Here is a 24,294-nt window from a genome sequence, read left to right on the forward strand (position 1 = left end):
TCCCTATATTCCAGGGGATAATTAATACTTACTGACTACTAGGAACCCTCTTTGGCTTAAGCACATGATCTTCTTCCTATGTCACTGGAAACCATTAAACAGTATTATCACAAAAGAAATTGATCAGCTTAATGATAGGAAAGGACTAGTTACAAAAATATATTAATCACATCAGAACCAGCTATATATGAAGAATCACATAATTTACTCATTAGAACAAAGGTAAAAATTGATACCAAATGACAAAAAGATTAAAGAAAAAAAACACTGTAAATTATAGCAGTTCCAACTAGATCTATTTGTAAAAGTTCTTAATGCTGAAAAACTTAAAATGAACAAAAGTAAGTTGATGAATGCTCTTAGAGTTCAGTGACTATTTTGAGTTTTTTTCTTTGTAACCACAGGGCCTACTATGGTGACTTGCAAATAGTAGTCACTCAAAAAAATGTATATACACTGAAATTGAGAATTATGCAGAGAAATATAACTGATGCAAAATTATTGCCACAATTAGGAAATCAACTGAAGCTAGAGACTACTTTTGCTGGAGAACCCTTGATTTCTTTGCTAACTGGAAAGACATGGTAGTTACAAGCAAAGGTAGCTTATGATATAAATTATTTTGTAAAACAGAGAAGAAAATAATTTTTAAAAACAACCTTTAATCAGTATGATCTCACAAAACAGAGAAAACTAAAAGGGAAAATAAACCTTTACAGAGTTTATTATTAATTTTGACCAAGCCAGATCATCCTAAGGTCACTTGCAGATAAAACTGGAAAGGCAACAAATAGAAATAAATTGAAATGGCCCTGTCAGCATTTCTACCATGAGCTAGTTTTATTCATAATGACAGTGGAGCCTGCTTTCAGACTAACATCTTCACCCACTAAGCTATTTGAAGAAATAGAAATGACATCTAAGAAGGTGAAGTTTATATACATATGTATATATACACACACACACATACACACATGTACATATATATACATACACACATACAGACAAAATCTGTGCTAGGGTAATAAAATTATAAAGAACATGAATCAATTTTTAAGCTTTTTGAATGTGGGAAATATTCAAGATCTGAGAGAAGGGAAATGATAGTAGATGTAACATCAATATAAGATGTATGAGAAGACATCAGCTATTATTTATCCCTATAATTACTTTCTTGCCTCTATAAAAACTTTGGGATAATGATCTGTTACATATATTTTGGTCATCTTTGATGTGAACTTGGAAAGCAAAGGCTTTCATGGATGATTTTCTACAGTAGACCACATCTTCTCAGTCACACCTAGGACAGTGTCTTCCAGACATGTAATAAGTGCTTTCTGATTGACTGATTGATTGACAGTATCAGAAAAATCAAACAGAAGGTGATTTAAAAGACTGAGATAATACCAAGATCGGACTTCTGTACTCTGTTTGTTTCCTAAAAGTGTTTGAATCTGTGGAACAAAATTCAGTTTCACAGGATCTTCTCAAACAAGGCATTTCTTCTACATTTATTGAAATTATTTTTAAAAATTCTTTGACACATATAATTTTCCCCTTATATAATCCCTACCCACAGAGAATACATTCTATTTTGTATATTTTGCATATTTACTTTTCTCCTAATGAGATTTTCTCACTCTAATTTCCCCTACTTTTTTAGTACAGAAACTGTTTCTTTTTCCATCTGTGTTTCCAGGACTTAGCATGGTGCTTGGCATGTAGAAATTGTTTAGTAAATGCTTATTGAAGTGAACTGAGAAAACTTTAGTCAGTGATCTACTGAGTATTAACATTAATTGAAACCTCAACGTGGAGGCCATATGGTCACTACGCTAATTGCACAGAGACAATACACGACAATGCCTCTAAAGAAATATGTAATTATTTAAAAGGGATAAAAAAAATCATCCTGCCAAGATTTTGGTTTGCAAATGGACAAAGAACCCACTGAGTGAGTTTAACATTCTCTTGTGGATGTGTATTATAGATAGACAATAACATGGACCCATATTCGAATAAGAGGATGAATTCAAGTTGGATCCCATTTGTGAAATTTTTAAGCCCTTTAAATGATTACAAGGTTGTGATACTGAAAAATTCCATCTTTTTATCACCAGTATTCTTCCAGAGAAGCTATGTGGCTGTCAATCATAAAATATCTACATTGGCTCTATGTTGACCACAGGATCAACTATAAACTTTTTTTTGACTCTCAAAACCTTTACAATTTATCTATCTTTCTATCTTCATTAGATATTAAGCCTCTTCATGTACTTAACAATTCAACCAAAATGACCTTATATCTATTTCTTAACATGGCATTCCTTCTCAATTCTCTGTGTTTTTTGTACTGACTGCTCCCTGTGCCAGAGAGGAATGTACTCCCTCTCTACCTCTGCTCCAAAAAATACCTTCCTTCTTTCTAGACAAAGCTCAACATCACCTATATAAAGCCTTACGTGCTTCTCTCTGACTACTAGTGCCCTCCCTCCTGAATTACCAGGTATTTAAATACTTTTGCTCTGAGGCAAGAAATGACAAACCACTCCAGTATCTTTCCCAAGAAAACCCCAAATGGAGTCATGAAGAGTCTGACATGAGGGAAATGAATGAACAACAAATTTATACTAGAAATACATACATATATATATATTTGTTATTTCTCTAGTGAATAAAAATGAATAGCTAATACCTTAATTTTAGTGAATACTGTTACAACAGCTACTCTGTTTAGAATGTACTATCATTATTTCAATTGTAAAGATGAGGAAACTGAGGTACTACAAGTAATAAGTGCCTGAGATCAAATTTAATTTAGGCCTTTCTGAAGAAGATGGACAGTTATTTATCCCTTTTTATCCCCAGCACCTAGGCTAGTGTCTGCCAAACATTTAATAAATACTTTCCGATTGACTGGTTAACTATGACAATATCAGAAAAATCAAATAGAAGGTGATTTAAGAGGCACAAATAAGTGGTCTAGTGATTCTAAGTACATTATGCCATATTACCAATGATTACTTGTACTTGGATGGAACCTGGTAGTGGGGACAGAGAGCTGGTCTTGAAAGCAGGAAGAATTGAATACAAGTCCTGCTTCTGACACATATAGTCTGTGTGACTCTAGGCAAGTCACAACCTTTCAATGTTCTTAGCATCTCTCTAAGATGATAAATTATAGAGAAGAGACAAATCTGCAGTGGAAGAGAGAATTTCCTTACTTGGGAGTTCCCAACCCAAATGAAATCACAGTTCTAATACTAAGCCTACTTGCACTTGAGAAGATTCATAAAAGACATCATCTTGAATATGAATGAGTGGAACAAGACATAGGTCAGCCATATAGTGAGTAAGGAAAGACTGATTGGCCTAAGTACTGGACTTGCATCTTCAGTACTTTAAAAAGACAAGGTTAAGTCATCCAGAGTTCTGGATTGATCTTCTATGAAGGGTTTACAGAAAGACATGATGGAGAATAATATAAGATAAAGGGGGGATATGTGGAAATTTTATGGTCAGTGTTTGTGGAGGGAAGACACAAAGTGACGGGGTAGGTAGGTGACCCAGTGGATAGAGCATCAGGACAATCTGAGTTCAAATCATATCTCAGACCCTTACTAGTTGTGTGACCCTGTGTTAACAATGTTTGTCTCAGTTTCCTCATCTGTAAAATGACCTGGAGAAGGAAATGGCAAACTGCTGCAGGATCTTTGCCAAGAAAACCATAAATGGGATCATGAAAAGTAAGACACAACAGAAATGACAGAACAACAACAGCAATCCATATCATGAAATCATGATCATGAAACATCGAATCTAAACTTCTTTTCCTGGATTTCAAAGCCCTCAACTATTTGATCCCACAATGCACATTTAATCTCTTTTCACATTTCTCCCCAATATTTATCAGACAAGTCACCATTCTCATTCTTTCCTCTGTCCCTGTTCCGTTTGTTCCCCTCACCAGTCAGTGCAAAGAGCACTGGCTCTGGAGTCAACAGTTCTGGTTCTGGGTTCAAATACCACATCTGTCCTTATTACCTATGTGACTATGGACAAATCAATTCATCTCCTGGGGCTTCATTTTCTTCATCTGTAAAATGAGAGAACTGGAATGTCTGAAGTCCCCTCCAGCCCTATCTAATATGCCATGATCCTCCTATTTCCTTTATACTTTCCAGTCCTATATCCACAAAGACCTTGTTCACACATTATCTACTTCACCAAACCTCCTCTGGGTGCTCATCATTGTTGGTGTTGGGGGGAGAGGGATTAAAGCATAGGTAAGGTCATGAGAGCAGAGTATGTGGTTCCCAAATTTTCTTTCCCAATTTCAAAATCCTCTTACTGGAATTTGAAACCCTTTCCAACTTTCTACAGTTTACTTTTCCCCATTTTTATATATCATTCAACTTTGTTCACTTCAGGTCTAATCAAAATGGTTGTCTTGCTTTTCCTGATATACAACACTGTCTCCCATCTCCATGCTTTTGCATAGACTGTTGCCCATTCCAAGGATTGTACCTGCTCTGTGTAACTGCCTCTTCAAAGCTCAGCTTAAAAACATTTTTTGATTTGAGGTCTTGGATTTCTTCCAAAAAATTATCTTGTTTTTAAGATACTTCATTTGTATATTTTTTATATATGCTTATAAATGCATTTCTCTCATCTGATAGAATGTTGCTTGAAGGCAAGGACTGTTTCACTTTGGTCTTTGAATCCCTAAAATCTAGCATAGAAATTAGCCCATAGGAATTAATTAATATTTTTGATTAATTGACACTGGAAAAAAACTGAAATATGTTATCTGCTCCCTCCCCTCCCCAAAAACTATAATTTTGTTTGGGAACCTGAAGTTATCTTTCTACTTGCCTTCTTCCTTCCTGCTCATGGATACATATTAAATGGAAAAAAAATCCCTTCAGTAATTGTCAATCAACCTTGCATTGGTATTAGCAATTGATATCCTTATAAAAATTCCCAAGACTTCACTTACAATGGGGAGAATATTTACCTTCTGGAGTGTTATTTATAGATTTTCTTCCAGTGATCTTTCCCTTCTACTGTAAAACTTGCCCCAAACTGAGCTCCTTTTCTTTTGCCTAAAACTCTCCCTACTTCCCCTTTTCAAGAATACCACCATCCTCCCAGTCACCCAGGCTCATGGCCTAGATATCACCTTTGACTCCTGACACCCTCTCATCACCTTTGACTCCTGACACCCTCTCATCCCCTTTAAACAATCACTTGTCAAATTTTGCCGTTTCTACCTTCATAGCATGTCTTGTTTTTGCCTCCTTTCTCTCCTCTGATACCACTCCTTGGTACAGCCTCTTATTACCTCATACCTGAACTATTACAAAAGATTGGTGAGTTCTCTCCCTGCCTCCAGTCTCCTCATTCCCATCCATCCTCCACTCAGCTGTCAAATAGATCTTAAAGTATAGGTTTGAACATATCATCATCATCGTCATCACCACTACCACCACAACCACCACTACCACCCTTCCATTCAGTAAATTCCCACGGCTCCCTATTTCCACCAGGGTCAAATATAAAATCCTTTGTTCAGTTTTTAAAGACCTCCACAACCTTTACCCTCCTATCTTTCCAGACTTCTTATACCTTGCTTCTCACAGTTTCTCATACAAGGAACATCTCCCTATTCTGTGCATTTTCACTGACTTTCGCCTGTTCCTGAAACAATCTCCCTCCTCCTCTCTGCATCCTAACTCCCTAGGTTTTCTTCAAGTCTCAGCTAAAGACCCACATTCTATAAAGATGAATTTCCTAGTTCATCTTGATCTTAAAGCCTTCCCTCTGAGCCTGTGCCAACTTTTTCTGAACATGTTTTTGTATGTTTGTACATAGTTATTTGCGTGTTGTCTACCCACTGAATTATGAGATTTTTTAGTAGAGGGACTACTTTTTCATTTGTTTTGTTTTGACTTTCTTTGTATCCCTAGGCTTAGCATGATTCCTGGCACATAGTAGGCACTTAATAATTGTTAGTTGACTGACTGTTGTGGTAGCTGTTTGCCCACAAAAGGATCCCCTGACTAATGTAACCTGTCAGTAATATCGGTCTTATATACCATCAAAGCTTCTATTTGTTCTTTGGAGCAGGAGGGGGTTTTTAATACAAGGGCCTTTAGTTCTTAAATGCTAAAACAATATTATCATAAATATTGTAGCTACCCTGAACTTCTGAATGGTAACAAAATTAGCAATTACATCTCTACTCCCAGATTGAATATAACTTACAAATAACACCCATTATTCTGTCAATACTTTCCCTCTCAGTTCACTTCGTTCCCCTGACAAGTGAATCAATGGTATTTCTACAGTAGCATTTTATAAGCATGCTAACTCCCATACACTAACATCAACCTGATCTTCATGTCCAATCTTTCAGTTTTCTTCTTCACTTTCAATCACTGTTGAATGCTTTCAGATGTGCTTTCCCCTGATTGCTGTTTATTTATGCCATGAACTTTAAGCTCAGCTTAAAGACTCCACAGTTGAGCTCCTACTCTCAGACCACCCCCTCCAGTTATCCTAGAATTTCTTCTTTTGCTTTATCCATTGAAAATCACTACATCCAGTTTACATCTTCTTCCTCAAAATAGAACACTACTCTCACTGGCCTCCCCCATCTCAGATGCCTACAACGCTTAGAGAATTTCATATCTAATTTAGCACTTAATTCATATATACTAGTCCCATCTTTCCAACTAGGCTTTGGGATGTTTAGGTCAGAGGAAATATACCTGTATATTTGCAGCAGGGACAGTCACCAAGTCAAACACAATATCACTTGATAAATTCTTGATTGTTCATTGGGTTCATAGATCTTGAGCTGGAAGGTACTAAGAGGTCATTTAGTCCAGTCTTTTCACTTTACACAGGAGTAGACTGGGTCTCAGAGATGTAGCTTTACTTCCCCAAGATCACATAGATAACATAAATGGCAGGGGCAGGATTCAAATTTAGGTCTTATTATTCCAGGTTCAACACTCTTTCAATGATGCAGAGTATTTTTTTTTCAATTCAACCATTTAAAAAATATCCAGATTTTCACCTAAGCTATACACAATGTACCAAGTAAGAAGTAACTAGGAAAACACTTTTGACAAAATACAACATCCATTCCTATTAAAAACACAAGAAAGAATAGGAATGGAGCCTTCCTTAAAATAATAAGTAGCATCTATCTGAAGCCATCAACAAGAATTATATGTAATGGGGATAAGCTAGAAGTGTTTCCAATAAAATCAAGGGTGAAACAAGGTTGTCCACTATCACCCCTCTTTTTCAATCTGGTACTGGAAATGTTAGCAGTAGCAATTAAGGAAGAAAAAGAAATCAAAGGAAACAAATTAGGCAAAAAAGAGACCAAGCTATCACCCTTTCCAGATGACATGATGATATAGTTAGAGAATCCAAGAGAACCAAGTAAAAAACTACTTGAGAAAATAAATAAATTAGGCAAAGTTGCAGGATATAAAATAAACCCTCATAAATCCTCAGCATTACTGTATGTTTCTTTTTTCTTTCCAAATGCTTTATTAACTTCTGATTTACATCATTAATTTCCACCAGATTTTGAGTTACAAATTTTCTCCCCATTATTCCCCTACCCACCACCCTGAAATAGCAATCCCATAGGATATCCCCTCCTCCAATCTGCTCTCTCCCATATCTTCTCCCATACCCCCTTCAACTTTTCCAGTAGGGCATAGTAGATCTCTATGCCCCAGTGCCTGTATTTCTTATTTCCCAATTACATGTAAAATAGTATTAATAATAGCATATATATATGTGTGTGTGTATATATATATATTTGAATATTTGATTTTAAAACTTTGAATTCCAGATTCATTCCCTTCCTCCCTTGTCACCCACCCTTACTGGGAAGATAAGCAGTTCAGTATAGGTTGTACATGTGTAGCTAATGCAAAACATTGACATTGTACATATATTGTAAAAGACTGACTATATTTCCCTCCCTCCTATCCCACCACCCACTTGTTCTATTCTCTACTTTGATCCCGTCCCTTTTCAAAAGTGAGTGCTCCCAACTTCCCTCCCCCCCAGCCTGCCCTCCCTTCCATTGCCACCCTCTATTCCTGTATATTTCTAATGACATCCAAAAGCAAGAGATAGAAAGAAAAATCCCATTTTATATTACTGTAGACATTATAAAATATTTGCGAATCTACCTGCCAATACAAACCCAGGACTCACATGAACACAACTACAAAACACTTTTCAGACAAATAAAGTCAGATCTAACTAATTGGAAAAACATCAATTGCTCAAGGATGGGTCAAGCTAATAAAATTAAAATGACAATTTTACCTAAATTAAATTACATATTTAGTGCCATACCAATCAATTTACCAAAAAATTACTTTATAGAACTGGAAAAAATAGTAACAATTCATTTGGAAGAACAAAAGGTCCAGAATATCAAGGGAATTAATGAAAAGAAATGCCAGGGAAGGTAGCCTAGCTATACCAGATTTTAATCTGTATTATAAAGCATCAGTCATCAAAACTACTTGGTACTGGCTGAGGAATAGATCAGTGGATCAATGGAATAGATTGTGTATGCTCACTATTTAACAAAACTGCTGGGAAAACTGGAATATAGAAACTGGTCATAGACCATTATCTAATACCATATACCAAAATCAAGTCTAAGTGGGTGCATGATCTAGGTATAAATGCTGATACTGTAAGCAATCTGGGAAAGCAAGGAATAATTTAGCTGTCAGATATATGGAGAGGGGAAGAATATATGACCAAACAAGAATTAGAGAGCATTATAAAATGAAAAATGAATAATTTTGCTTGCATTAAGTTGAAAAGCTTCTGTACAAACAAAGCTAATGTAACCAAGCTTAAGAGGGAAGTGGAAAATTGGGAAAGAATTTTTATAACCAATGGCTCTGATAAAGGTCTCCTTTCTAAAATATACAGAGAATCAAGGCAAATTTATTAGAATACAAGTCATTACCCAATTGATAAATGGTCAAAGGAAATGAACAGGCAGTTTACAGAGGAAGAAATTAAAGATATCTATAACCACATGAAAAAATGTTCTAAATCACTATTGATTAGAGAAATACAAATCAAAACAACTCTGAGGTACCACTTCTCACCAGTCAGATTGGCTAAAATGACAAAACAGGAAAATGACAAATGCTGGAGGGAATGTGGACAAATTGGAGCACTAATGCTTTGCTGGTGGAGTTGTGAACTGATTCAACCATTTTGGAGAGCAGTCTGGAACTATGCCCAAAGGACTATAAGTAATTTCATACCCTTTGACCCAGCAATACCACTTCTAGGGTTGTATCCCAAAAAGATCATAGAAATGGAAGAAAGACCCATATGTACAAAAATATTTATAGCACTAGTTAGCAAGACTGATAAGTTAAAGTAGGAAGATACCAGAAAGTGGTCTAGTTCCTTCTTCCTTGCTTCCCCTTCAACCTCACACAATAGCCTTCTAGCCATGACCTTCTGTCATCATCCCAGGATCTCTACGTCTCCACCATGGGCTAGTGACCCACACCCTCATCTTCTGTCAAAACTGAAAAAAAGCTCTTTTTTGTGTGTATCTTAGGAGGGCATAATTTGTAGTAATTTCCCTAAATTAACAAGGACAAAAATCCTAACTAATATATGCCTGTAGAGAATGATGTCAACTGAAGGCAGGAGGTTTGACTAACAACCAGTACGTGGCTTTATGGTAAGGTTTTTAAATTATTCTCAATAGTCTTGCTCCCACTCCCTTCAATTGCTTTGGGAAACCCTGTGGTTTGTGACCTATGTCACAAAAAAACCTTTCTAGAAATAAATCTCTTAAGTAAAGCAAGAGTGGAAACAAATTTGTGTGATTGCACATGTATAACCTATACCAAGTTGCTTACTGTTTTAGGGAGAGGAGTGATGAGAGGAGGGAGAAAATATGGAACTCAAAACTTTTAAAAACTGAATGTTAAAAAAAATCTTCATATGTACTTGGGAAAAATAAAATATCATTAAAAAAAGAAGAAAAGAATGGAAACAATAAGATCTCTATCACCATGCTATTTCACTTCATTTTTACCATACGAAGTCATGGAAAGTTAGAGGCTCATAGAACTGCAGGAGTCCAAACTTCTAATTTTACAAATGAGGAGAAAAAGGCCCAGAGAGGAGAAGGGTCTAGTTTAAAACTGCCCAGTTAGTTAGTGGCAAGTGTCCTGTTACAACAATTTACTAAAAGGATAAAAATGACATTCTTCCACCTTGAAAGTACTAACATAAAACAATAAAGACAATATGTTTCAGGAGAAAAGCATTTGACACAGTCAGAAAAATAAGGTTACAAATATTATGAGAATCAGTGGGGGGAGAAATGAGACAAATTGCATTTTTCTCAAAATTCACGAAAAGCCTGTAATCCTTTCCTTAGTATTTTCCAGTTGTTCATACTTTGTATATCCTATTTCATTTGCCTACTTAATCCAAAATTGAAAAAAAAATAATAAATTATAATATCAAAGAGGAAAATTAGAATGTTTACATTCTATCTGAAGGTCATAAACAATACAATTCATACACAAATGATGGGGGGTTCACCCAAAATTTCTAAACATATTCAACTATTATTTCTAAGATATTTGGTTCAAAGTCTTTGAAAAAGTAGGGATATTATTTTCAAAGTGTCCTTTATTTTATGGGGAAATAAATTTCTGTAACTAATTCACAAATAAAATAGGAAATTATAAAAGGCATTTCCTCAATAAATGAAAATCTCAGCTATTTAACTCTTGTTTTATTTTTTCTCCAAATGACAAGTATGAAATTCTCTCCAACCCAGTCCCCTTTCCCCCAGTGAAACAACAAAAAGAAAGACTAAAATCCCCATAACACCTATGTGTGGTCAAACAAACAAAAATTCCTACACTGGCCATGTCCAAAAATATATGTTTCATTCTATTTTTTTGCCTTCTTTTTTTCCTGTCAAAAGTGGGGATAGCATGCATCTTCAGACCTCTGGAATCAAGGTTTATCATTGTATTACTAAGTGTTCTTAAAGCTTCCAGAGTTGTGGATTTTTTTTCTTTATAATGCTGTTACTGTCTAAACTAATCTAGTCTTACTTATTTTATATCACTTCATAGAGATCTTCCCCATTCCCTCTGAAATTGCTTTATTTTGTCATTTCTTATGACAAATAATAATATTCCATTACATTCATGTACTATAATTTATTTAGCTATTCCACAAGAAAAGAACCCCTTTAGTTTCCAGTATTTTGCTACTATGAAAAGTCGTATAATAAATATTTTGGCTACATGTTTAGTAGTGGCATTGCTGGGTCAAAAGTTTAGTGACTATTTAGCGACTACATCCAAATGTGTGCTTTTGTTAGGTAAATTTAATTGTAGTTCCTCTTAAACAAAAGAAAATTGTCTTTTCATGGCTATAGCATCACCCTTTTTGTATTCCCTTGCTATTTAGGATTAAATGTTTCTGTAAGAATATAGCTAGTATGATAGGAGTGATAACCCAACTCCTCCCTCCATCAAAGTTAGACTAATTTTTCCTTAAAAAGACCATCCTTGAATCTTAGTTTGCTCAAAGATTTAAAAGTTTGGGCTATTGACATCACTTCTGGATCACCAGAGTATAATGATGTTAGGAGAAACTCCAGGGAAGCTCTGATGATTGACTGGTGGATCATTACAGGTAACACAGAATGGGACCTTCACTTAACTGAATCAACTCAAGGTGTCTTTATTGACTACTTTGTGTAATGGTAAGGGAATTTGAAGATCTTCCCTGCCCCTTAATAGGCCTAGGAAATTTGAAGCAATCTTCCCTTTCTGTTAATGGGCCTCACTTGGAGCCCAATAAGAGAAGATTGCTTAGGAGAGGCTGGTTTTTCAGGAAGACCCTCACCTTTGGTTACTTTGTAATTAGGTAGTGGGTCATGAAGGTTGTGATTCCTCTGACCCTGAAGAAGACTGTATAAATTCTGAAATGAGGTTTTACTTTGGGGCTTACTTATGGGAAGAGTTGTGTGATTTGGCCAGATGAGACTCTGGGTAGCTAATATAGAAACCCTCTAGAGCTGTATGACTTCTCTGTGGTGCTTTATTGTTATACTCTTTGCTAATGGAACAAATTTTAAAACATCTGGCATGAAGATATCTCAGGGCCAAATCTTCTCCCCAAATTTACATGGTGAGCCCAGGCAATTGAGCAGCTCTGATAGTTAGGATGAAGGATTTCTTAATTATATCCTGCCATAATATTTTAGGGGAGTTCCCTAAAGAATAGAAGGTAAAGAAGTGTCCCTGTTCTTTAGTGCAGCCAGTAGTCAAGTGATAGGATCAGACTGTTTTGCCCAACACAATCAGGAAGTTGGCTTTTTTTTTTTGCTAAGGACTCTGAGTCATGCTAGGAATACTAAAGCTTTGAGTGAATCACAGCAGAGACAGTTGGATAAGGATACTTTGTATAAGCATCCTGCCTCTATCCCTCCCTTTCCATTAAATTTTGAAGTCCTTAAACCTAAAGTTATTCACTTAGGTCCCAAGACCTAGATTAATAAGAGTGGTGATCCTTTTATAATATCTTTAGGATCATTTTCAAAGACTTGTCTATGTGCTCTTCAAACTCACACCCCTTCAATATTCCAGATTGGAGAAAAATATAAATAATTAATGTGGAGTTATGAAGAAAGAAAGGAGAAAATGAGGGAGGAAGAAAGGGAGGGTAGAGGGAGAGAAAGGAAGGAATGGAGGAAAGAAAGAAGGGAGAGAAACAGGAAGGAAGGAATGGGAGGAGGAAGAAGCAAAGAAAGCAGAGGAAAAAAGAGAGGGGAATGGGGAAAGGGAGGAAGGAAAGAAAGAAGGATAGAGGAAGGGATAGACTGAAGACAGAGAGTAAGGAAGAGAGTGAAAAGAAGGAAGAAACAGCAATCATTCAAGCATCTAAAGTTTAATATTATTCTCCCTCAAGGAAGTAATTTAGGTTCAATAAACATTGTTGTGGGGAAAGATACAACCCCAATCCCATATAAGACAAGGTTCAAGGTAAGAGCTAAAGGGCAGAGATAGATAGGGAGATAAATAGGTTGATAGATAGGTGCATACATACATACATACATAGAGTGAGCATTTTTAAGTGCTTACTATGTGCTAAGAATAGTGCTAAGGGCTGGGAATACAAATAAAAGCAAATAAGCAAGCAATCTCTGAATTCAGTGAGTTTACTTTGTAAAGGAGAAAGACAACACATAAAAACAACCTGGAAATGGGAGAAGGTACAAACTGTAGGCAGGGTTTGGAAATGACTAGAAAGTAGCATTGGAGACATGATAAAGTGAAAGCTCATCTATTTGAGCTGTGTGACCTAGGGGCAGAATGGTGGTTCTGGGGAAGATGAGAATTATGAACAGAATGTAGTCAGCATAGTTATGTATGAACAGAACAAGAATGATCGGGATGCCTTGATAAATCTATACAGGGTCAACATGGAAATTGAATCCAAGGGGCTATGCAAGAAATGAGAAAGTTGTTTTTAGAGGGAATTCTAACAGACATTTGCAGAAGCACTTGTGTGGGGAGGATCTGGTTCAGTCCTATCCCCTTGGAGGAATTTAGGAAGGAATGACCATGGCTAAGAGAAGGATCAGGTCCAGCAACCCTGAGAGAAAAAAAAAAAGAAACAAGAAACCAATCCCCCTTCCTCCACAGACAACAAGTACCAAGGGCAAAAACAACTAGCAAAGAGACAAGACACCAGAGAAGTAAGTGAGACGGCTGCCTGGCAAGGGAGAAGTGAAGGGTCAGATGGAGAAGCCTGAACATCGAGTCAACATTTTTAGCCAGAAGTTGTAACCAAGCGATTTCTATGTGTTACAGAGGATAAACAGGTTCTAGGATGGAGTAACAAAGAATTCTCAACTCTCTGTGACTTCTGCCTTTGAAAAAACAAAGGGATAGGGAGCATAAGCAGCATTCCAAATCCCCGCAGAGCTTCAATGTTAAGTGCTGGATCAGCACAGATCCACGGGATCAATTTGCCCCAACCTGGCGAGGCATAGGAAATGGTGCCTTTGGATTGAGCAAGGAAGAAAAGCAGTTCCTGTAAAGCCTATAGAGGAGCCTTTTATGGACAGGGGCCAGGAAGCTGAATGAATAAACAGACAGTGTTAAAAAAAAAAATCAAGTCATTTTGTTTTTCAATACTTCATTCTGAAGAACTGTGATATAGGTGAATCCAGATTTCAAGCCTGGGATGTTTTTCAGGCTGCTGCTGAGGCCTGTTTCTGGATTGGTAGAGAGAATGATGACTTAACCCTGGACTGTATGAAGGGGAAGTTGGTGAGAGAGTCCTGGAAAGAAGATGGACTCTACATTACTGTTTTGGAAGAGAACACTTGTGGTTCCAGACTCTCTTCAGGACAGATTCCAGAGAGGAGAAAGGGAAAACCTCTTTCGTGGAAATGTGGGTGAAGCCACTGTCTTAACATGTCCCAGATTTCCAGTTCATCTCCCTAGAGACTCAGGGAATTTACTCTTGGGTGAGAATAAAGTTTCACTTTTAATTGAGATTTTAACTCCCCTAAAGAGTTCATTCACTAGCTTATTTTCTGTATGGTCTAATCTATTGCATTTCTCTGATTTTTGTTTGCTTGGTTAAAAGGATTTATGGGTTATTCATTATTTGTGATGGTCTTTTAGATAACCATAATTTAGTAGGAAGGGACCAAGTGATTTAGCTGAAAAAGCTGATTTTTGAACCTAACAATATTACCCTTAACCAGCAATATCGGGAGTAAAAAAAATTCTAGTCTAAGACCCCTTCTTTTAGAGAATAGAGTGACTAGCCCTCACAACCCCTTATTCTGTTCTTGTCTGGGCAAGAATCAAAGTCTCCCTTGGAGAGAGATAAGCAAGATTCCACAGATATTTATCAGTGCTTCCCCTCAAGTCATCTGTCTATATATTTAAAGTACCCACATGTTTTTACACATCCTGCCTGAACAAAACACACCCTACACGTAGATTATGATTCCAGTGTAATCCCCCTAGAGGCCAGCCACTCAGGAGAATATATCAAACAGGGGAAAGCCCAGTATTAGGTAGCAAAGAGGGGAAACTATTAGCAGTAAAATATCAGGAGGCATAGTATTGAACATTTGTGACAATAAAGTCAATGGCAATGGGCAAAATGGAACACCTGCCAAAGGTGAATGTCAGTGTCAATTGAATAACACAATTCTAATGCTAGAAGAAGGGAAGCTGGAATATAAGAAGGCCAAAGCACAAAAGTGGTTCAGCAATTAGAAAAGGGAGGATTAGGCTAAGAGCACTGAAGCATAGGATCCTCCTCCCCCAACGTGCAGAGGAGTGGGCCTGGAACCTGTCCCACATTAGTGCCACTTAAAAGGAAGTACTGTATATAATATGAACTGTCCGGCTTATCAGAGAAGTTGGCTGACCAGAAGAGGAGGGTATCTCAACTCCTTAATGAAGGCTGAGTGTACAATGAAGGCCTACTATATTTGTGAGGACTCTTTAAGGGTCCCTGTAGACCTCCACAGCCATCATTATGTACCTAGGCATGGACTAAAATGTACACGCAATTCTTTGATTTAGAGTTCTAGTTTTATGTGTGTGCATGTTTTAAATAATAATTATTGAGATATTTATAATGGTTTCAAGTCTACAATACATATTCTGACAATGGTCTTGAGAGGTGGATGTATTAATACATTCATTTTACAGATGAAAAAATTAATATTTTCAAAGGTAAACTGCCTTTTCCAGAGTCCCAGAGATGGGAAGTATCTGAGACTTTATACCTTATATGTCAAGTTCATCACTCATTGTACTAGGTCCCTTTGTGTTCCTTTTATTCACTATATCTAAACTATCAGTGGGAAATCCTTTTTTTTTAGAAAAAGTAATTGGTATTAATTTAATTTTTAAAAAATCTACATAATTTGAGCTAGTTTTTATGAAAAGTGTGGGTCTTTAAAGGTGAGGATACAGGCTCATGCCCTTCCTTACCTTCTCCTTGAAAGCACCCTCAGGCCCAACCAAACTGCAATGGTTGGTGTCATAAGGAAGATAAGGAAAAAGCTATATCATTATTTTTATTTTTAGGATAACAGAAGGCTTAAGGATGATCTTTTTGAACATGTGTGTTTGTTATCTTTTTATTTCCACAACATATGCAATTCTAAATATTTTCATTCTTAGAAAGTGAGAATACTCTATAGAATTACTCTTTCTCTGTTTAAAGAGCATTAATTTGAAAGACTAATTTGAGTAGTGTGTTTATTCATCATTTCTTCAGTGTTTTCAATGGGCAAATGTCCACAACAAAATCAACTGGTACTAAAAATTCAAATATGTATTCCACCACCCCCCCTCCACACACACACGCACCCAGGTAAAGACACTCATTTCCAAGAAATCATGTTATTGCATCTAATGAAATACATTTAGGAGTTTTCATTTAGCATCCTGCTATATTTATTTACTATTGTTTACAAAAGCATCAATAGGAGTTTAGAACAGATGCTTTCACTATATTTTATTGATTACTTGGCTATCTTTCACAGTTTCTCTTCACCAGTCAGTTGTGCTTTTAGAGATCTGCATTTGCCTTGGCTCATAAACCAGTAAAGAATCAGCCCATGAAGCAAGGCATAGCCACAATCAATTCCCCACCCACTGAAGGAATTTTTAATATAATAGTGCTAAAGCACTTAGTACTTGACTCTGTCATCAGATCCACATTGTGGATATTTGAAATTGGAAAAATTTTGAAAGGACGTCAGGAGCCACTAAGCATTTCTGCCAGTCAGGGATATTCACACGGCCTCTAGAAAATGCAATATCTTTAGTATGTCATCCCTATTACAACATGTTCTCTTCCATTTTTCTAAAAGTCACAAGTGGGCACACAAAGATCAATTCTAATTTCACCCAGTGTGTTTGTATATCCACTGGCATGGCAGTGTATGTGGAAAAAGGAACAGTGAACAAAAATCCTTTTGAGATATTCTTCCTATCATTTCTCTCCCCCTCCCCCCTTTTCCCCACTCTGACTCAGAAGAAAGAGGAATTCCCCAATCTTTTCATGGAAAAAGGGAATATCAGAGATAGGCACCAAAGGAAAAAAAGGACTATATGACATACATCTATGAGTACAAAAATTTTCCTCCCCCAATTTTGCCAATGGCAAAATAAATGCATTTCGCATTCTTTGCTACTTGGCTAGCATAAGGCTGGAGTGATACGTGTCACGGATGACTAGTTCTTTCCAAAGATAACTGGGAAGAAGGTAGTTCTGGCCAAATAAAGATGGTTTTGGTTTCTGAATAACAATACTGCTCAAATTAATCCTTCAAGTCTAATACCCCTTAAAAAAGAGTTTGACCTTATAGAGACTCCTCTCTTTTTGAGAAGGAGAATATTTGCTGCCTTTCTGGGACCTCATTGCCAGTTCCATTTGTTTTGGAGTCAGAATCCTGGCTAGGGAACAATAGCCTACATGTGCCCCAGGACATTTTTCAAGGTTCATATTTATATTGTCTATACATTTGGAATAGAACACTAGCAAGGATGGCCCATCAGTTAGCATACTAATCTGTAGCATTTAATTGTACTAGAAAATTTTATATACTTGCATGACTGGCTATTGAATGTAGGACTACAGGTTCTAAATGTGGGGTTCTTAACATGCTTATATTTCAGAACAACCTCTGACAGTCTGGTAAAATTTATGGATTCCTTCTCAGAATGGTCTTCCAAATTCTCAGACTTCCTGAAATCCAAACAGGAATTGCTTGGTCCATGGCTTCCAACTTAAGAATCTCTGCTCTAAATGAAAAATTGAGGCAAGCCTTAAGGGTTAAATTGGAAACTAGCACTCCTTTTTAGAGATGGATTTCCCTGAAGCTGATTTTTAAGTCAGAATTTGACAGTAATACATGCTGATACTGAAAGGTGAGAAGCATGCTAACCTGGTATAGTGGCCAGAGGACTGGGCTTGCGCTTGGGAAGGCCTGAATTCGAATTACACTCATATATACTGACTGTGGAGTCTTTGGCAATTAACCCCTCAAAGCTCAGAGACTGTAAGTTACAGAGTACATTCATGTTGGCATTAATTGGCGGTTTCTACACTGTGAGTTTCTTGTGTACTCTTATGGAGTCTTCCCTCATGCTCCCCTCCAAAACTAAAAGGGAAATTTGGACTTTATTTCTAAGACAAGGACCTTGTATTTAGCAGAGAACATGATAGTAAATATGGCACATAGAAAGTTGTTTGGGAAAGAAGGCATTTTGGCAGGTGGAGGAATCAGGAAATTTTCATGCAGAATAGCATTTGAGCTACATCACAAAGAAAGTAAAGGGGTTTATGGGATGGTCAGGGAGGACTAGAACCTCTGGTATGAGGGCTTGCTGAGCCCTTTTCAGGGCTGCTTATCCACCTCTGGCTTCCACCTCCACTCACCTCTTATCTGTGGTTCCAAGAAGCCGTAGCATGCTTAGTAGCCACACCTGAACAAAAATGTTTTGGCAGATGAACTAATCCAGGTTGAGGGTTACCAATGGGCTTCAAACCCATGGGTGACTTAGGGAGATGTTTACCCCAAGTATATGAAGATTTTTCTGGAAGAATGGGTAAATGAGAACAATGTTTTCCAATTACCACAAAGGCAGTTGAAGCAGGCACTGAGGAGCACTTAGAGGTTGGTTGGAGACATCAATTAACCATTGCATCCTGGGCAATCCTCAACCCTCCTGACTTTGTTCTGCTACTGGACTTTGATGACTCTGGAAGAAAGAGTGAGGCACAAGCACCTGCCTCACTTAAATCCAACTCACCCATAAGTCAAGAAATCACTCTCATAATGTCATTGAGCCTTTTCAAAAACAAAGGACAAACAACAATAAAGAAAGAAAAGGACTCTGTGAAACAAGTTAAGGAAGGAGAGCATTCCAAGCACAATGGTTGTCCTTGCAATGGCAAAGAGACAAGAAATTAAGGATCATGTGTGAGCAACAGAGAGATAGCCAATTTGGCTGGATTGCAAAGTGGCGGGGCAGGGAGACAGGGCATAATGCCCAATGAGGATAGAAGGGTAGGTTGGAGTCAAGTTATATATTTCTTTAAAAACTAATCAGAGAAGTTTATATTTGGTTCTAGAGCCAAAAGGAAGCCCCTGAAATTGTTTGAGTAACACAGTCATGTGGTCAGTTACTTGGGCAGCATTTTGTAGGATGGACTGGGTTGGGGAGAAATTTGAGGAATCTAGGCCAATTTAGAGACTTTTGCAAGAATGGAGGCAAGACAAGATGAAAGCTTGAACTCAGATGGTAGTGTTATGAATGGAAAGAATGAATTGAACGAAAACAAAACTGTAGAATTTGAAGGTATGATAGATAACGAAGGCAAAACAGCAAGATTTGGTAAGAGGTTAGATGTGTGGGGTGAGGGAGAGCAAAAAGTCCAAAATAATGATGAGATGATGCACATGAGATAATGGAAGGATTTTGTTGTGTTCTCTTGTTTATTTGAGTCTTTTGTCTGAGTCTTGTTTGATTATTCATGACCCCATGTGGGGTTTTCTTGGCAAAGATAGTGGAGTTATTTGTCATTTCCTTCTCCAGCTCCTTTTATAGATGAGGAAACTGAGGCAAACAAATCCCATCACATCAAAAACTTGCACAGGTGAGTGTCTGAGGTCAAATTTGAGCTTATATTTTCCCAATTTCAGGCCTGCACTCTATCTACTATACTATCTACAGTGGTGTCTTAAACAAAAACAGAAAAAAAATTAAAGGGGAGGGCCTAGGGGAAATATAATGAGTTGAGTTTTAGAAATGTTGAATTTAAGATATCTCCAGGTAATACAGTTTGAAAAATTCAATAGGAAATGTGTAATTTGGGACTGGAATTCAGAGGAGACACTGGGGCTGAATAAACAGATCTAGGAGTCATATACATCAAGACTATAATTAAAATCATGGGACCAGATGAGGTTACCGAGAGAGAATATGAAGGAGAAGATATAGAGACCCCAGGTAAAACCTCCAGGAACACCCTCAATTAGAAGGTAGATATGGATGATAAAGTAGAGGAGGAAAATGAGGAGTAGTCAGACAGGCAAGAAGTGAATGAAAAGACAGTATCGTCATGGAAACTCCAAAGGAGAAGGTGGTTATAACAGTGTTGGGTCAAGAAAGATTTTGTTGTTCAATCATTTTTGAGTCTTATCTGAATCTTCATGACCTCATTTGGGGTTGTCTTAGCAAAGGTACTGGAGTAGTTTAACATTTTCTTCTCTAGCACATTTTACAGATGAGGAAACTAAGGCAAACAGGGTTAAGTGACTTGTCCAAGGTCACACAGCTAGTGTGTGAGGCTAGATTTGAATTCAGGTCTTCCTGACTCCAGGCCTAGTGTTCTATTCAGTGAACCACCAAGGTGACCCCAAGAAAGATTAGGATTAAGAAAAGATCATCAATTTTTACAGTTAAGATATTCAGTAACTGGAGAATGCAGTTTCATTTGAGTAGTGAGTTTAGATTTGGGATTTCAAAGGGCTAAGGAATAAGAGAGAGAGGAGCAGGCTTACTTTAAGGAATTTGACCAAGAAAGGAAAAAGAGCAACAGGGCAGTAATTTAAGGACTTTAAAGAAATATGGAATATAACATTTTTGTAATCTGTTAGAAAATTACTGTTTTATTTGGGAATTTAATATTAAAGTTAAGATTAATTATTAATATTGACAAAACAAAAACTAAGATTTTTGTCATGCTGTAGCTGTTTTGGTAATGGATTTTATGTGAGAATTGTGAGATTATATGTAGAGGGGATAATTGGGCATCTAGGTATTTTATTTTATTTATTTTTCTAAAAGAAATTTAATGAAATGGTGGATCCAGATGTATACAACATGGAATAATCTTCTCTCAGTTTATAAGACTCCTTAAGGGTTTATAAATTTGCATATGTTATAACACTCATTAATTAATTAGTGGCAAATATAACATTGATGAACCTTTTCACTCAATGAATCATGTGAGCATAATTATGTTTGGTTTTTGAAAATAAAAGGTTATATAGTGGTTAATGAGCTAATGTATTTAATTATATATAATTATTATATTATATATGAGCTATATAATTAATTATATTTATATATTATAATTAATAAATGAGCTACATAATTAATTATATGATGGCTAATTATATAAATTATATAATGGCTAATGAGCATGCCTGGAAGCCAGAAGACTTGGTTCCTAGTCTCATATCTATCACATATTGGCTGTGTGACCCTGGGCAAGTCACTTAATTTGTAGAGTTCTCAGGAGTTATCATTTTCAGAGAAAGTACTGACTTGAATTAGTAAAGGGAGCTTCCTCATATGGGATCCCTAAACCAGTGAAACAGAGGTCACATCCTTATCCCCATTCCTTATAAATTATAAAGTCTCTTTTAAATTGTATCCAAATTACATTGCTAATCAAATATATTTGTGCATGTGTCTTTCTATAATAAATATTATGGATCATTATAGTTCACGTATATATAGCTCAAAAGATTCATGATTTTAACTGTCAAGGTACTCCCTCAGTAGTAGTAGAGACCACAACCTACCCATGCCATCTAATTCTCTATCATTTTAATACACATCCTCAATATAACCCTGTGAAGTGTGACAGCTATCATTATATACATTTTATAGATGAGAAAGCTGAAACTAAAAGTCTGAGTGACTTTGAGAATCACAAGTTTGAAGCAAGTTTTCCTGACTCCATATCCAATTTCTTATAACTTAGAGTTAGTTGTTGCCTTTCACTTACTAGTTGAAATGAACAATTATTGTTAATGGAAATCTGACATTTATATTTCTTTGCTTTCTCAATTTTAGCTAACAATGATGCACAATTATCCTGTACTATTATTTGTGGTTGCTACTGTGTGAAGTAAAGAGTGCTGGAAAACATCTTTATGATCATGCTGCAGACTTTCAGTGGGAACTTTACGTGTTTAAATTGATGGATAAAATTTGGTTACATTTTCTAGAACTGACCATAAACATTATTCATTCCATGAGAGGATCCAAATGCTTACAAATAAACTTTTAAGCATAACCCTGCACACAGATTTTATAGAAACCTCTGCTTAATTACCAACAGAAAAATCTTTCCTCTTTGAAAGTAATTTTAAAATTTGATTTTTTTTTTGGGGGGGGGTCAGTCAAAATGCTGTTCATATTACTCCCATGGCATAGGAGACATTGCCTAGCATTTCTGTCTTCTGCTTTTTTCATTTTCTTAAATTACAGAATACTGGTAAAAAATGAGCAAGCATAAAAGAAAATACTATTCTAGTCCTAGTCTAGTATAGTTAATGGACATACCATCATGACATTTTCTGTGAATTAGTTAAATTCACCAATCTGGTAGTGATAAATCAAAACTATCTTCAGAACTTCGGAGTCTTTCATTTATCTAGAATCCTTCTATGCTTTCTTTTCTATCATTCCTTTCCTTTACTCTTTGCCTTTTGTTAAAATACACTAGAATATAAAGGGGCAGGGGACGGTTCAGGAGGTAGCTCCCTAGGAGCCTGTCAACTGAAGAACTACAAAGAAATTCCTAGGTGGTATCCTTATAACCTACTGCTAGAGTGTCAAAGGTTAATCGTGTGGATTGTCTCAACCTGTGAGTTTACTTTTGTGTCAGTTATCTGATTTTATGAAAAGTCTCCTGAATTGTGACAAACCAGTCAGACATCCAGAATCTTATGCAGCACTTCACAATACCCACAAAACCAAGATTCCTACGGAAAGGGTAGATGATAGAACAGTTAAGGACACTTTTATAGTCAGAAGGAACCCACAGTATCTCTAAAAATACAAACAGACAGTGGAATATCCTTAATTTTGTGGTAGAAAATGAAAGTTTACTGGATAAAAGTCTGCCTGCTGGTTCATTCTTTGCTATACTGCCTAAGCATTGCCCTGAAGGATATTAATGTTAAATGATGAAATTGGTAGCATAACAATCTTACCAATAAGAACTTAAGAACTCAACTTCCATCTGCCTTGCCTGTGGGGCCTTGGCACAGAAAACATCTATTTTTTAGGTATTATTTCTTCATTTTATAAGTCAATTGTAATATTAAAGTTCTAAAAATATGATTTTTAAATGACCAGTTTCTTTATTCAAGTATTCGCTCAGTCATAGAAGACAAATGGTTATTTTCCCTAAGCCTTGAAATTGGGGGATTATATTACAAGAAAAAATATTTCCAGGTAATAAAGGAATTCAGAAAATTTTTAGAAAGATAGCATTTTGTCACCAAGTGATTTGGACAAATAAGTTACTTGGCAGAGTTGAACATTAACTAAATGTTTGAATAAATTGTCCTACTAGCCTTAGATAATTTTTCTTTGAAGGAAGTTGCACTACATGCAAGGTTCACCCTACTCCCCAAACTCACAAAATTCTTTTCATCAACCTACAATGAAGGGAATGTAGAGGTTTAAATCGAGCTTTTTAAAACCAAGAGATTCAAAGGTTAAGGATCCTATGAGGAACAGAAAACTGTATTATGATGATGAGAGCCACATGTAACACACAAGAAAATAGAAATATTTCAACCAACAATTAGAACATAAGTAGTCTTCATTGCAGAGACCATTCAGATTTTCAATGATATAAGAATAAGAAACTCTTGGTCATATGTGAGTGAAAAGAATGAAAGTAACTGGTTAAGTGTAATATTCCTGCTAGGTTTGAAGGATGCATTCCTAATAGAGGAACATGTGTGTGTATGTATGTGTGTGTGTATGTGTGAGTGAGAGAGAGAGAGAGAAAGAGAGAGAGTATATTTGAAAACACAATTCGACCAATAAAGACTAAGACTTGAAAATCTCTTTAAATAGAAAGGACTAAGAAGTTTCCCCTATCAAAATAGTGCAATGTTTTAGATAAAACAAAATGTGTTTATAGATCATGTTTTTTTTTTCTAGAAGAAATCACATCATAAACAAATGTGTACATCCTTAAAAACAAACCAACCAATAAACAAACAAACAAAAACTGCTTAGGATCTATATAGCCTTTTTGTCTAAATTATGACTATTTAATATAGAACAGCTGGTTTTCTTTTTAATCTGAAAGCATGCTCATAGGTTTTGCTAGTTGCTTTTGGTTAAAAATTCAGTTTGCTTGTTTTAT

General features: G+C 36.3%; 1 long non-coding RNA gene across 3 annotated transcripts in view; it reads left to right on the forward strand.

Moving 5' to 3' along the window:
* LOC138175951 (uncharacterized) overlaps nt 1-23,224 on the forward strand; it is a 47,003-nt gene extending 23,779 nt beyond the window's left edge. The window contains exons 1-3 of one of the 3 annotated variants that reach the window (XR_011172137.1): nt 13,810-14,596; nt 19,707-19,767; nt 21,978-23,224. This is a non-coding gene — a long non-coding RNA (uncharacterized lncRNA). Of the gene's footprint in view, nt 1-13,809; nt 14,597-19,706; nt 19,768-21,977 lie in introns of those variants that run through there. The other 2 variants (XR_011172135.1, XR_011172136.1) reach the window with 2 other exon arrangements.
* Nucleotides 23,225-24,294: the final 1,070 nt, after the last annotated feature.

Source organism: Petaurus breviceps, unplaced genomic scaffold (assembly GCF_028583685.1).
Source record: "Petaurus breviceps papuanus isolate PSGF00001 unplaced genomic scaffold, PetGlider_PUasm1.0 80, whole genome shotgun sequence".
In the NCBI taxonomy this organism is placed as follows: Eukaryota; Metazoa; Chordata; class Mammalia; order Diprotodontia; family Petauridae; genus Petaurus; species Petaurus breviceps.